The sequence below is a fragment of the Cajanus cajan genome, chromosome 3 (genome assembly GCF_000230855.2).
Source record: "Cajanus cajan strain Asha chromosome 3, NIPB_CcT2T_4, whole genome shotgun sequence".
Lineage (NCBI taxonomy): Eukaryota > Viridiplantae > Streptophyta > Magnoliopsida > Fabales > Fabaceae > Cajanus > Cajanus cajan.
Window position 1 is genome coordinate 45,730,226 of NC_138519.1, and position 11,637 is coordinate 45,741,862.

At 40.0% G+C, this 11,637-nt stretch overlaps 1 non-coding gene across 1 annotated transcript; it reads left to right on the plus strand.

Annotated features, from left to right (window-relative positions):
* The first annotated feature begins 294 nt into the window (after window positions 1-294).
* LOC145956624 (small nucleolar RNA R71) lies at window positions 295-401 on the plus strand. Its single transcript, XR_014432863.1, has one exon. It is a non-coding gene; the product is annotated as a small nucleolar RNA R71 (small nucleolar RNA).
* Window positions 402-11,637: the final 11,236 nt, after the last annotated feature.

An 11,637-nucleotide genomic window follows, 5' to 3' on the forward strand; every position in this document is an offset into this window, starting at 1 on the left:
GTAGCCACTGAATTAACCTTAGCTTTTTCCATCTTGTCTAATCTTTGATTAAGAGTATCAAATTTTGCTAAGAGTAACTCAATATTGTTCACTTCATATCGCCCCGGAGTTCCTTTCCTTGCTGTGACTTCTCTTTCACTGTATTGGCTGTGATTTGAGGCTACATTTTCCAAAATAATCATGCAGTCATTAATAGGTTTCCCCATGAAAGATCCTCCAGTTGCTGAGTCTAATATCATGGTGCTTTGTTGGTCCAATCCTTCAAAGAAAAATTGGATGGTAAGCCAACGGTTGAAGCCATGTTGTGGGCATGCTTGAAGATATCCTTTGAACCGCTCCCATGCTTCATAAATAGTCTCTCCAGTGCCTTGTTGGAAATTAGTGATTTTCTTCCTCAATTCTTTAGTTTTAGAAGGAGGAAAGAATTTCTCTAGAAAAGCTCTTTCACATAATTCCCAAGTTGCTATCTTTTCTCTAGGCACTGTTCTTAGCCACACCTTTGCCTTATCTCTCAAGGTGAGTGAGAATAAGCGGAGTCGCATTCCATCAGAAACTTCATCATCAAATTGCTGGGTCTCACAGATTTCCAAGAACCCCTCTAAGTGGTCATTAGGATCTTCTGATGGTAGTCCTCCAAAGGTGTTCTGTTTGAGCATATTCACCAGAGAAGCTGGTACAGTAGCTCCAGTTTGCATCTCCCCTCCAGGTATCCCACGAGCTACGGGTGCAGAGTAATCCCGAAGCGGTAAATTATCTCGTTGTGCAGCCATGTCAAATTCTCTAGAAAGGTTTCTTTTCCTTCTCAGGAGAGTTCTTTCAATCTCAGGATCAAGTGGTGTTGGTTTCCCAAGACGTAGAGATCTCTTTTGCATTAACCCTAAGGCACTGCAAAAAAAAAGAAAGTGACCCGTGAAATCTGAATTGGAGAAGTAAACACTAAAAAAAAAATTATTTATTTATTTAATTTTTTTTTTTTTTTTAAAAATTCGAATTAAAATAATTGTAATTTAAATCAAGAGACGTAGTCCCCGGCAACGGCGCCAAAAACTTGATGTATGGAAAACCGCAAGTGTACGGTTGTCGTCAAGTAATAAATATCGAATCACAGGGACTACGTGTTTGACCTAGAATTACTAGTATTTTAATTTGAATTTTAAAACAGATTGAATTTTTGTTTTGAGATGATAAGATCAGATTTGATGGTAAAAGAGATAGTAATGCAATTAATGAATAAGATAAAACTTTAAGATAAGATAAGGAGATTTCCGGGAATCTAGGGTTCGCACAAAGAGTTCCAACAATATTGAATTCTTATTTTCATTAATTAATTCTATTCCATCTTGAAGGTAGTCTTAACCTAATTTAATCCTTGCACCTTCTCAGGCTACGAGGACGTGTTTAATTAAAATTAATCTCTACTCTCGTGGTAATTACGTTCAATTAAACCCATTAAGATCTTTGTTAATCTATTGCTCCTCGAAAGCTTAAATCAACTCTCGTGATTTAACACTCAAGTCTGTTCCTTTAGGTTCCGATAATTAGGTTCTCCTCTCAGTTCATCCCTAATTATCTATGATTATGAAAATTAAGATTAATTGTTTATCATAATTATAATCAAGTTCTCCTCTCAGTTCATCCTTAATTAATGTTATTATGAAAACAATAATATTAAAGTTCATATATAAAATATAAAAGAACAGATCAAGAATTGGAATAAAATTAAGAAACTGAATAATGCATTAATAAAGAGGTTCTCAGAGGCTAAGCCCTGATCCCAGAAAAAGGGAAACTACTCACAGGAGTTCATAGTAGTTCTCCAAGAAAAGAAGAATAAAAGAAAAGCAAACCTTAGAGTCGATGGCACAGGCGCCCAACCTTCTCCAAGTGTCAAAAACTAAAAAAAACTGTCTCCGAAACAAAAATCCCCGTTCTAGGCTAACCTCATCTAATTTATAACCTAAAAGGGTAAAAAGGTAAAACTACCAAGATAAAAATTACAAAGATAAAATAAAAATAAAACATAAAACTTAAAAAGCTGGGACGCGAAGTGAATCACGGCCGTGACTGAGAATCACGACCGTGATCTTCTCTGGAGCACATCTATGAAGGGTCATTGGCGTTCACGGGTGTGATTGGGAGTCACGGCCGTGATTTTCTCTGGTGAATCACGGGCGTGATTTAGAATCACGGCCGTGATTTTCCCTGTAGCTCAACATTTCCTCTTTAATTCTTAAATCTTGATCCTGCTCAGAGAAAACACAACACATACCAAGAAAAGCATAAAATAGGAAAATGATATAAAAATTTATTAAAAACATGAAAGATATGCATGATTATGCTATGAATTCTTGTGAATTAAAGTGCTAAAATACGAGTAAAATACACAACATCACTTCCATTTGAGTTGCATTTCGGATCACACCATGTGCATGTGTTGCACATGGCCGAAATGCACACCAAATGAGAATCTAATTACATTCTAATGCAACTACACATGTAACCTAAAATTAACCCTAAATCTAAATGACCATGAAATGAAATTCCTAGTCTAATGGCCGGAAATACAAGGCCCAAAAGAAATACAAGGCACTAAGGCCCAATCCTACACTAACCCTAATCTACTTGGGCTTGAGTCAAAGCCCAAAAAAACAATGTGATGGGCTTTCCTTGAGCTTGGGCCCACTGCTCTTGTATCCTCCTTGCCATAGCCCTAGTAGTTGGGCCCTTGGCCCATGGGCTTCCTCCATCAAATTGAGTCTTCTCCATTCTATACCGTGTGTCCGTGATTGGACAACATTCATATTGCATTAGAATTGTTTTTGAATCACTTGTTTTGTCTTAGAAAGTCATGTGTAGTCCCTTGTATGTTGAATATTCCTAGACTAGCTTATTTGACCTAATTTTTGTGTTGTTCTTTAATCATTGTTTGGTGCGTCATTTTTCTTATTGAATCTGAACCTCACCTATATGTGCTTTTGATTTACATATTTGAGTTCATGATTTGCTATTAGTTCTAGCAAATTTCCTAGAGTTAGGTTTCTATTATGTCTTTTTAAAAAGTTTTGTCAAAAAAAAATTGTTAAGCACTTATTCCTATTAGGATTCTTTGAGTCTTGTGTGTGGCTGAAACTTATATCAATTTTTAAAACATCAAAACAGAGAAAAAATAGAGGTGTATGTGTTCTTATGTATGAGAAAAACAAAAGAAAATAGTGCCTAAAATTTGACCTAAAAATACTACAAAATTGAGAAGCACTAGTTGAATGATGCATGTGAACACCTCTTGTTTTGTGAAAATAGTTTGGAAGCAGTTTTATTAGCTTAAAACCGAGACCTATACTTCTTCAAAAGGAATTTAAACTCCTGGTTATTAAAAGAAAAAGAAGTGAAAAATATATTGCAAAAGAAAAGAAAGAAAATAGCAAAAGAAAAAGCCTAAAGAAGTGAAAAACTAGCTTACTAGCTCCCGATTTTTGGTGTGTTTGTTCTAAAATTTTCAATCCAGCCATATACATTGTGTCTTATTTTTGTTTGAAATCTTAGCTTTTATTTTGTAATCCATTCTAGTGCCTTTGTTAGGAATTCCTTTGTGTGCTAGCTTTCAAATAGTGCTTTATTTGTTGCTTGTCTTTTCTTGGAATTCCTTCTACTCTTGTCACATTTCTTTCCACCAATTGGTGTGGCTGTTCCTAATTGTGCATTTTCAGTTTTTAGAATTTTTAATCCATCACTTAAGGTGTGTTGAGTGCTCCTTGAAGGTGTTGAAGGCCAAGATCAAAGGAAGTCAATATTGAATGTTTTTGGTGGTGACCTAGAAGAATTTCTTCTCCATTGGACTTTTGGCTTTGAGTTCGAAACACCTAGAAGTATCCATTATCAAGGCTAATTCTAAAAGTGGAGTGATACACTTGTGAGGGCAGCAATCTTGGTGGCTGTGTAGACCCCTAAAATTGTCCGGGTCAGAAATAAAGCTTGAAGACTCTTGAAGACTGAAGGAAAGTCAGCCAGAAGGACTCATGGAAGGCCCTAGGAGGATTCTCTGTAGGTCTAGAGGTCTTATAATGGCTCAAAATAAGAAAGTGGAGGGAATGAAGCCCAATACGGCCTCCCAAAAGTTTAGTACGGCCGTATTGAACATTTTAAACTACAATACGGCCGCACTGAACTCAATACGGCCGTATTGAAGTTTCTGAACTTCAATACGGCTGCACTGAACTCAATACGGCTGCACTGAACTTCAATACGGCTACACTGAACTCAATACGGCCGTATTGAGGTTTTTTGAACTTCAATACGGCCGTACTGAATTTAATACGGCCGTATTGTAGTTCAAAACTTCAATACGGACCGTATTGACCCCTAGAGGCCGTATTGCGCCTCATCCCTATAAATATGACGTCAATTGGACGTCATTCTACACTTTTTCACTGAGTTTTAACCCTCTTCTTGAGTATTCTGGGTTTTTTTTGAGCAGTGCTCTGCCTAGAAATCACTCGGAGAGTTGATCCGACGAAGTTCTTGAGTCACGAGCCATTTGCTTGAGTCTCGAACCTAGTCGAAGGGAAATCCTCCGGATTTCCATAGTTAAAATTTTATAGGAGGGAGCGAGCGGTCTTGTAGAGGGAGGGAACGCCAAAACGCTACCCAATTTCTGTCAAGATATATAAGAAAGCACGCTTCAAAGGTTTATCTCTTTAAAGTCCCTTCTTTTACCGCTTTCTGTGTGTACATATTTAAACTGTCATCATGTAGATAGTTAATTTATAATTGCTTAGAATAAATAGGGGTAATTTAGTAATTTCGCACTATTATTTTTAGAAATAATCTGTCATAGGGAACCCGAAAGGGGCGCTGTGGGGTGCTAACACCTTCCCCACGCGTAACCGACTCCCTTACCCGACTCTGGTTGTAATGGCCGAAGTCGATTTTTGAATCGATTGCCTTAAACTTCTTTTTCCAATGTTTTGAGTAAAACATTGGTGGCGACTCCATGAACCCTTCCTTTTTATGAAAACCGCTAATCCATGGAGGGTCCCGCTTAGGATTAACATGGATTGGTGAGCCTTTTAATAAAATTGCTCGTTTGACAAGGTCTCAGTTTGAGAATAAGTCATTCTAGCAATCCATAATTTTAAACAAATAAAAGAGTCCAACCATCCTTCGCGAATGCCGAAAGCCCGTTTCGGGCCGGTGGCGACAGATGGCGACTTCACTGGGGAAGTCTAGAGAGTCAGTCCCATTTAGTGACAGATTATTTTTAACAAATAATAGTTAAAATTACTTTATTACCCCTTGTTTGTATGATAACATGCTTTATTTATTTGGCTTTAATAACTGTTGTTTGTTTAATTTTCCGCAATTGTTTGAAATATAAATTGCACACAAACCTTTGCACACAACAGTTCCCTCTATACCCGGGGGCATGAGTGGTAAGCCATAGGGAGTGGATGTTAGTACGGCCGGTTGTCGAATGGGTCTATAGGTGCCCGTAGACCGTTGTCGGAAAGCATCACTCAAGGTGATAACCATGAACTCGAGTCCGACAGTGCGTTGGAGCTTTCCATCGGCTTACGACGAGAGGAATTGGGTCCCTATAATGGGGGCACCTTGGGGGCCTCAGACCGGTGAGAACAGTTAGAACCACCTTGAATATGCACCTTTCTGCAGGAAACCCCTACCTCGTGATTCGCTCGTGACTGTTCGTGGATGAGTGAAATTGTTTGTGTAAATGCTTATGTGCAATTGTTTGTGCATTAATAAATAACCTCGTGATAAGGTCTAAGAATAAATCCCCATGCATGAAAAAAACCATGACATGAGAGGAAAGACCATGTGCGAAAATATAATAAAAGTGAGGAGCATGTACATCATTACCAATAAGACATCATGCATCCTCATAAACCATGCATTTTAGGTTCACCAATACCTCTTGACATGAGTAAAAGAGACCCATAATTATCGAGATTCTCCGTTGGGGAGGGATCATAAGTCAAGGAGGTGGTAACACTCCGTTTTAAAAAGGCAGCGCCTTAAAAATGGAGGGTTATCAAGCTCATGTCAAGAGCGTATTCATTCCATAAATTAATTAGATTAAATATTCATTTTTAGAAAGTGGCTGGTCATCTCTCCGTCCTCACACGCGCGCAGAAAATCAAGAAAATGGAAGCATTGGAGGAGCAAAATAAGAAGCTCACAACCGAGCTTTCACAGCTTAAAGAGCAGATGGCGCAAATGATGGAACTCATGCGTCAACATAACTTCCATGGATCAAGCCACAATGACCATGGGTCCCATCATGAGGAAGAGGAGGTGCATGAAGAAGAGCCTCCGCACGCCATACCTATTGGGGCTGGAATTATGATTAAAGAGCCCGAAGTTTCAAAGGAACAATTCCACGCCCTAGAGGATCGGCTAAGGGCTATGGAGGGGCATGATTTCGATATTAAAGATGCCGCCGACATGTGCTTAGTGAGGGATATTCAATTTCCTCCTAAATTTAAAGTGCCAGATTTCCCGAGATACGTGGGATCGACTTGCCCCAAGAGTCATCTCACCATGTACTGTCGCAAAATGGCTGCATATGCCACAAATGAAAAGCTCTTGATCCATTGCTTCCAAGAGAGCTTAGCCGATACTGCGCTCAATTGGTATATGCAGCTAGATGGAAATCTAGTACATACATGGAGGCAGTTGGCCGACGCCTTTCTCAAGCGCTATAAATACAACATCGACCTAACACCCGATAGGTCAGATCTTCAAGCCTTGAGTAAGAAAAATGATGAATCTTTCAAGGCGTACGCCCAACGATGGAGAGAGTTGGCGGCACAGATAGAGCCCCCCGCTGTCGGATAAGGAGACGGTGTCCTTATTCATCAACTCGTTGACTGGTCCCTATTTCGATAAAATGATAGGGAACACAACGACACTCTTCTCGGACATCATCACCATTGGGGAGAGAGTGGAACAAGGACTTAAAAGTGGGAAGCTGGCTAAGCCTTCCCAATCATTTGAAGCCAAGAAGACCTACAGGAAGAAGAAGGAGGGAGGAGTCATTGCCGTAAATATTTCTTCATCTTCTTCCACTTCGAAGTCAGGAAAGTCGCAATACAACCCTGTGAGGAAGTTTGATAAACTTCCGACCACATATAGCGACCTCCTACCGAAGCTAGTGGAAGCACGTCTTCTAGCTTATGTTCCACCAAAGAAAATGGATCCACCCTACCCCGATTGGTACAATCCACAAGATAAATGTCTATACCATTCGGGGGCACCGGGGCACTCAACGGAGAACTGCATAGTTCTCAAATATAAGGTCCAAAGCCTTATTGATGCTGGGTGGGTCACTTTCGATTCGACAGCGCCCGACGTGAGCAAGAACCCTCTGCCAAAGCAGGAGTAGAGAGAAGGGCAAGCCACGATAGGGCCCCTCCTTAATTTTCTTTTTCTTTTTGGGACTCATGATCAGTACCCGAGATCATGAGGACCTTTCATATAAATAAGGGTTTTGTACATTTTACATATATCAATAAATAGGCATTTTTCACATATTACTCTCTCTTTTGTTCTTTTCTCTCTTTCCCCATTAACATTAATAATTCTAAACCTAAACAGAACCAATAAAATAATTATGTCTGTAATTGTTCGCTCTGACCGGGATCCGAAAGTTGAGGATAAATGGGTTGAGTTGGACAGTGATGAGGAGACCATTTCTCCGGATCTGCAAAGATTGCTAGATCAAGAAGCTCGTCAAGAGAAATTGGAGACTGTGAATTTGGGGCATGGCCGAGAGATATAAGAGGTCAACATTGGGACCCATATCAGTGATGAAATAAGGACACATGTTTCCGCTATGATTATAATAAAATCATTCTTCATTGCTTCTTTTCTTGCTTATAATAAAATTCTAAACCACATTATTTTTAACCCTGGTTGAATAAACATGAATGAGGTTAAAATCATCTTAATAATAATAAACCCACATCATTTTTATGTGGAGGTGTGTGACAACTTGGAGCACCTTCCCTTGGCCTTGACAAGTGCCATCATGGGTAAAAAGAAATTTTTCAAAATAAAAGAAGCTCGGCAGGAAACTCAAAAAGGGGACTGCGCAAAAATAAGAGCAAAACACCCGCTAGGAATCCCACGAAAGGGTGACCTAGGCAAAAGTTAGGGTTACAAAAATAAACAAAAACAAAGGTCCGCTAAAACGCCACAAAAGGGTGTTTTAGGCAAAAATAAGGACAATCAAAAAACAAAAATAAATCCATGATGGTACCATGAACCGAATTCAAAAAGAAAGGTTCAAGGGAAGTTATCTAAGTTGTCAAATCACAACGTCAATAAACAAAGATTTTCTTAACTTCATAAGTGTTTAATCAAACAAAACCTAAACACATAAGCCTACCTTGGCCATCCATTCTTATAAAAACCATTTTTGAAAAATAAATCCCCTCTAAAACACAAACTTCAGAATAAAAGTATCTTTCCCTTCTTTTCTCTCTTGTCCCAAATGATTTTAGAATAATCTAGTGGAAGCATGGAGAAATAAATCATCACTGATAATGGATCTAATCTGAACAACAAAATGGTGGAAGAACTGTGCCAAGAGTTCAAAATCCAACACCACAACTCTTCCCCCTATCGACCAAAGATGAATGGGGCAGTCGAGGCAGCCAATAAAAATATCAAGAAGATAGTGCAAAAGATGGTTGTCTCATTCAAAGACTGGCATGAGATGCTACCCTTCGCTCTCCATGGATACAGGACTTCAGTGCGCACATCCACAGGAGCTACTCCATTCTCCCTCGTTTATGGGATGGAGGCGGTCTTGCCTGTTGAAGTCGAGATACCTTCTCTAAGGGTAATCATGGAAGCGAAACTTTTCGAGGCAGAATGGGTTCAAAGCCGATACGACCAATTGAACCTCATTGAAGAGAAACGGCTGAACGCCATATGCCATGGTCAAGCCTATCAAAGGAAGATCAAAAAGGCTTTTGACAAGAGAGTCCACCCTCGAGTCTAACATGAGGGAGAGCTGGTAATGAAGAAATTACTACCAGCCCAAAAGGACAAAATCGGAAAGTGGGCCCCGAATTACGAAGGACCATACGTGGTGAAGCGAGCCTTCTCCGGAGGAGCATTGATCCTCACAGACATAGATGGAGAAGAACTTCGATACCCAGTCAACGCCGACGTGGTAAAGAAGTATTATGCTTGAAGACGTTGCTTGCATAAGCCCGCTAGGATGAAAACCCGAAAAAGGGCATCCTAGGCAAAAGTTAGGGCAAAACAAAAAGCCCGCCAGTACAAGGGTACTAGGCAAAACAAAGGAAAAATTATCCCCGCTAGGATACGTCCTAGGCAAAAGTTAGGGGCAAAAGAATAAGATGTAAAAGCAAAGCAAGCAACGGTCACTTGAATCGAAAACCGAAAGGCGGTTCAAGTGATTATCTTCTAGAAGCAAGCGTCTTGCAGCATCTACACTCCTGGCTCAGGCATCTCACCCGAAGCGATTAGGGGAACGGGAAGAGCGACAATTACAGATATAATTGTTTAAGCCAAAAATGTATAGCCTACCTTGGCCAGCCATTCTTCAGAAAATCCCTTTGTAAATCTTTCTGTAAAAAAAAAACATTTGAATATCAATAAAATATCCATTTGTTTCTTTTCTCTCTTGACCATGTGATTATGCCTTTAAATTGATGATTCAAAAATTGTACGAAACTCTGTTAATAATCGGTCAAATAAAGAAAATTGGAGGGGTTCCTATAAAAATCAGTAATCTCCTGCATTAAAAGGCTCACGAAAATACTCCCTCGCGTTAATAACAGAAGTCCCTCTAAAAGAAGAAGAGGATAGGGAGAGCCATTCACTTTTCTAAATAAAAGAACAAAAATAAAAACTTGCAACGCGTGCATCACACACATTAGTTGCACATTTAAAGACCTTACCACGAGGCAATTGCATAAAATAGAAAAAATAGAAAATTGCTTGTGTATGACAGCAGTCAACAAAAGCCGAAAACGAAAAAAGGCAAGGATACAAACAATACTCCTCAGTTTGTACAGAATAACTGAGCCTGGAGAGGCTTGCCGAAATAATACTCTCAGAATAACTGAGCCTGGAGAGGCTTGCCGAAATAATACTCCCACAGAATAATTGAGCCTGGAGAGGCTCGCCGAAATAATACTCTCTCAGAATATCTGACCCTGAAGAGGCTTGCCAAAATAATACTCCTCAAAGACATTTCTGTACAGAAAAAGCCAAAACCAACAAAAAAGGCAAAAATACAGAAAAAGCCAAAATCAACAAAAAATACAGAAAAAGCCGAAATCAACAAAAAAGGCAAAAACACAGAAAAAGCCAAAATCAACAAAAAAGGCAAAAACACAGAAAAAGCCAAAATCAACAAAAAGGCAAAATACAGAAAATCCAACAAATTATACAGAATAACTGAGCCTGGAGAGGCTTGCCAAAATAATACTCTCCAAAAGACATCTCAGCTTGCATTCTCGGGCTGAACAAAAAACCAATTCATCATACAGAATAACTGAGCCTGGAGAGGCTTGCCGAAATAATACTCATCAGAATAACTGAGCCTGGAGAGGCTTGCCGAAATAATACTCCCCAGAGATATTTTAGCTTTCACTCTTGGACCAAATTTCCCAGAGAAAGCTATCCAAACCAGATCATTGAAATTCCCCAACGGAAGCATGATCCAAACAAAATATCCAAGTCAAAGGACCTAAACTTCCTCAGTGGAAGATAGCTTTCCAACTCAAACGAAGAGTGAAGTTAAGCCTGAAGAGGCTTTCTAAATAATACTCTGGGATACATAAGAACTTCAAATCCCCAGTCGCCTACACAGAGGCATTCCTACAAAAAGGAAAAATAAAAAATATCAATAAATATTCCCCAAGCGGAATTCGGCATCCAGCCAAACACCGAACATCAAGATGATTTGCCTAATAGAAGAGGCCAGTCAAGAATTGAACGACAGAATCCCCCAGCGGATAACAGCCTACACAGAGGCAGCAAAAATCAGAAAATCCAAAAGAGATACCCGAATAAGGATAACCGGGATACTCCACCAACGTCAAAGGACGTCAGCCAAACATAAGGCATCGCTCAATTCAAGAAGAGCATCTGTGTCTACACCCCAAGGAGTCAGAAATTCCCCATGGGTACCAACTATGCAAATGCAAGTTGGGGCACAAGAACCTATGAATGACTGCACATCCCCTAGACGGATCCCTGCGTTATCCAGCCCTCAGTGGCACAAAAATCTAAAACAATCGTCGAAGCAGCATCGTGGACTGTGGAGACAAAACTATCACAAATCCCTGGAGAGGGAAAACTCACGCTACCCAGATGTCCAGAGCACCGAGGTATGCACAAAGCCTGGAGAGGCAATACTTAGCTACCCAGATGTCCAGAGCACCAAGGTATGCACAAGCCTGGAGAGGCAATACTCAGCTACCCAGATGTCCAGAGCACCGAGGTATGCACAAAGCCTGGAGAGGCAATACTTAGCTACCCAGATGTCCAGAGCACCGAGGTATGCACAAGCCTGGAGAGGCAATACTCAGCTACCCAGATGTCTAGAGCACCGAGGTATGCACAAAGCCTGGAGAGGCA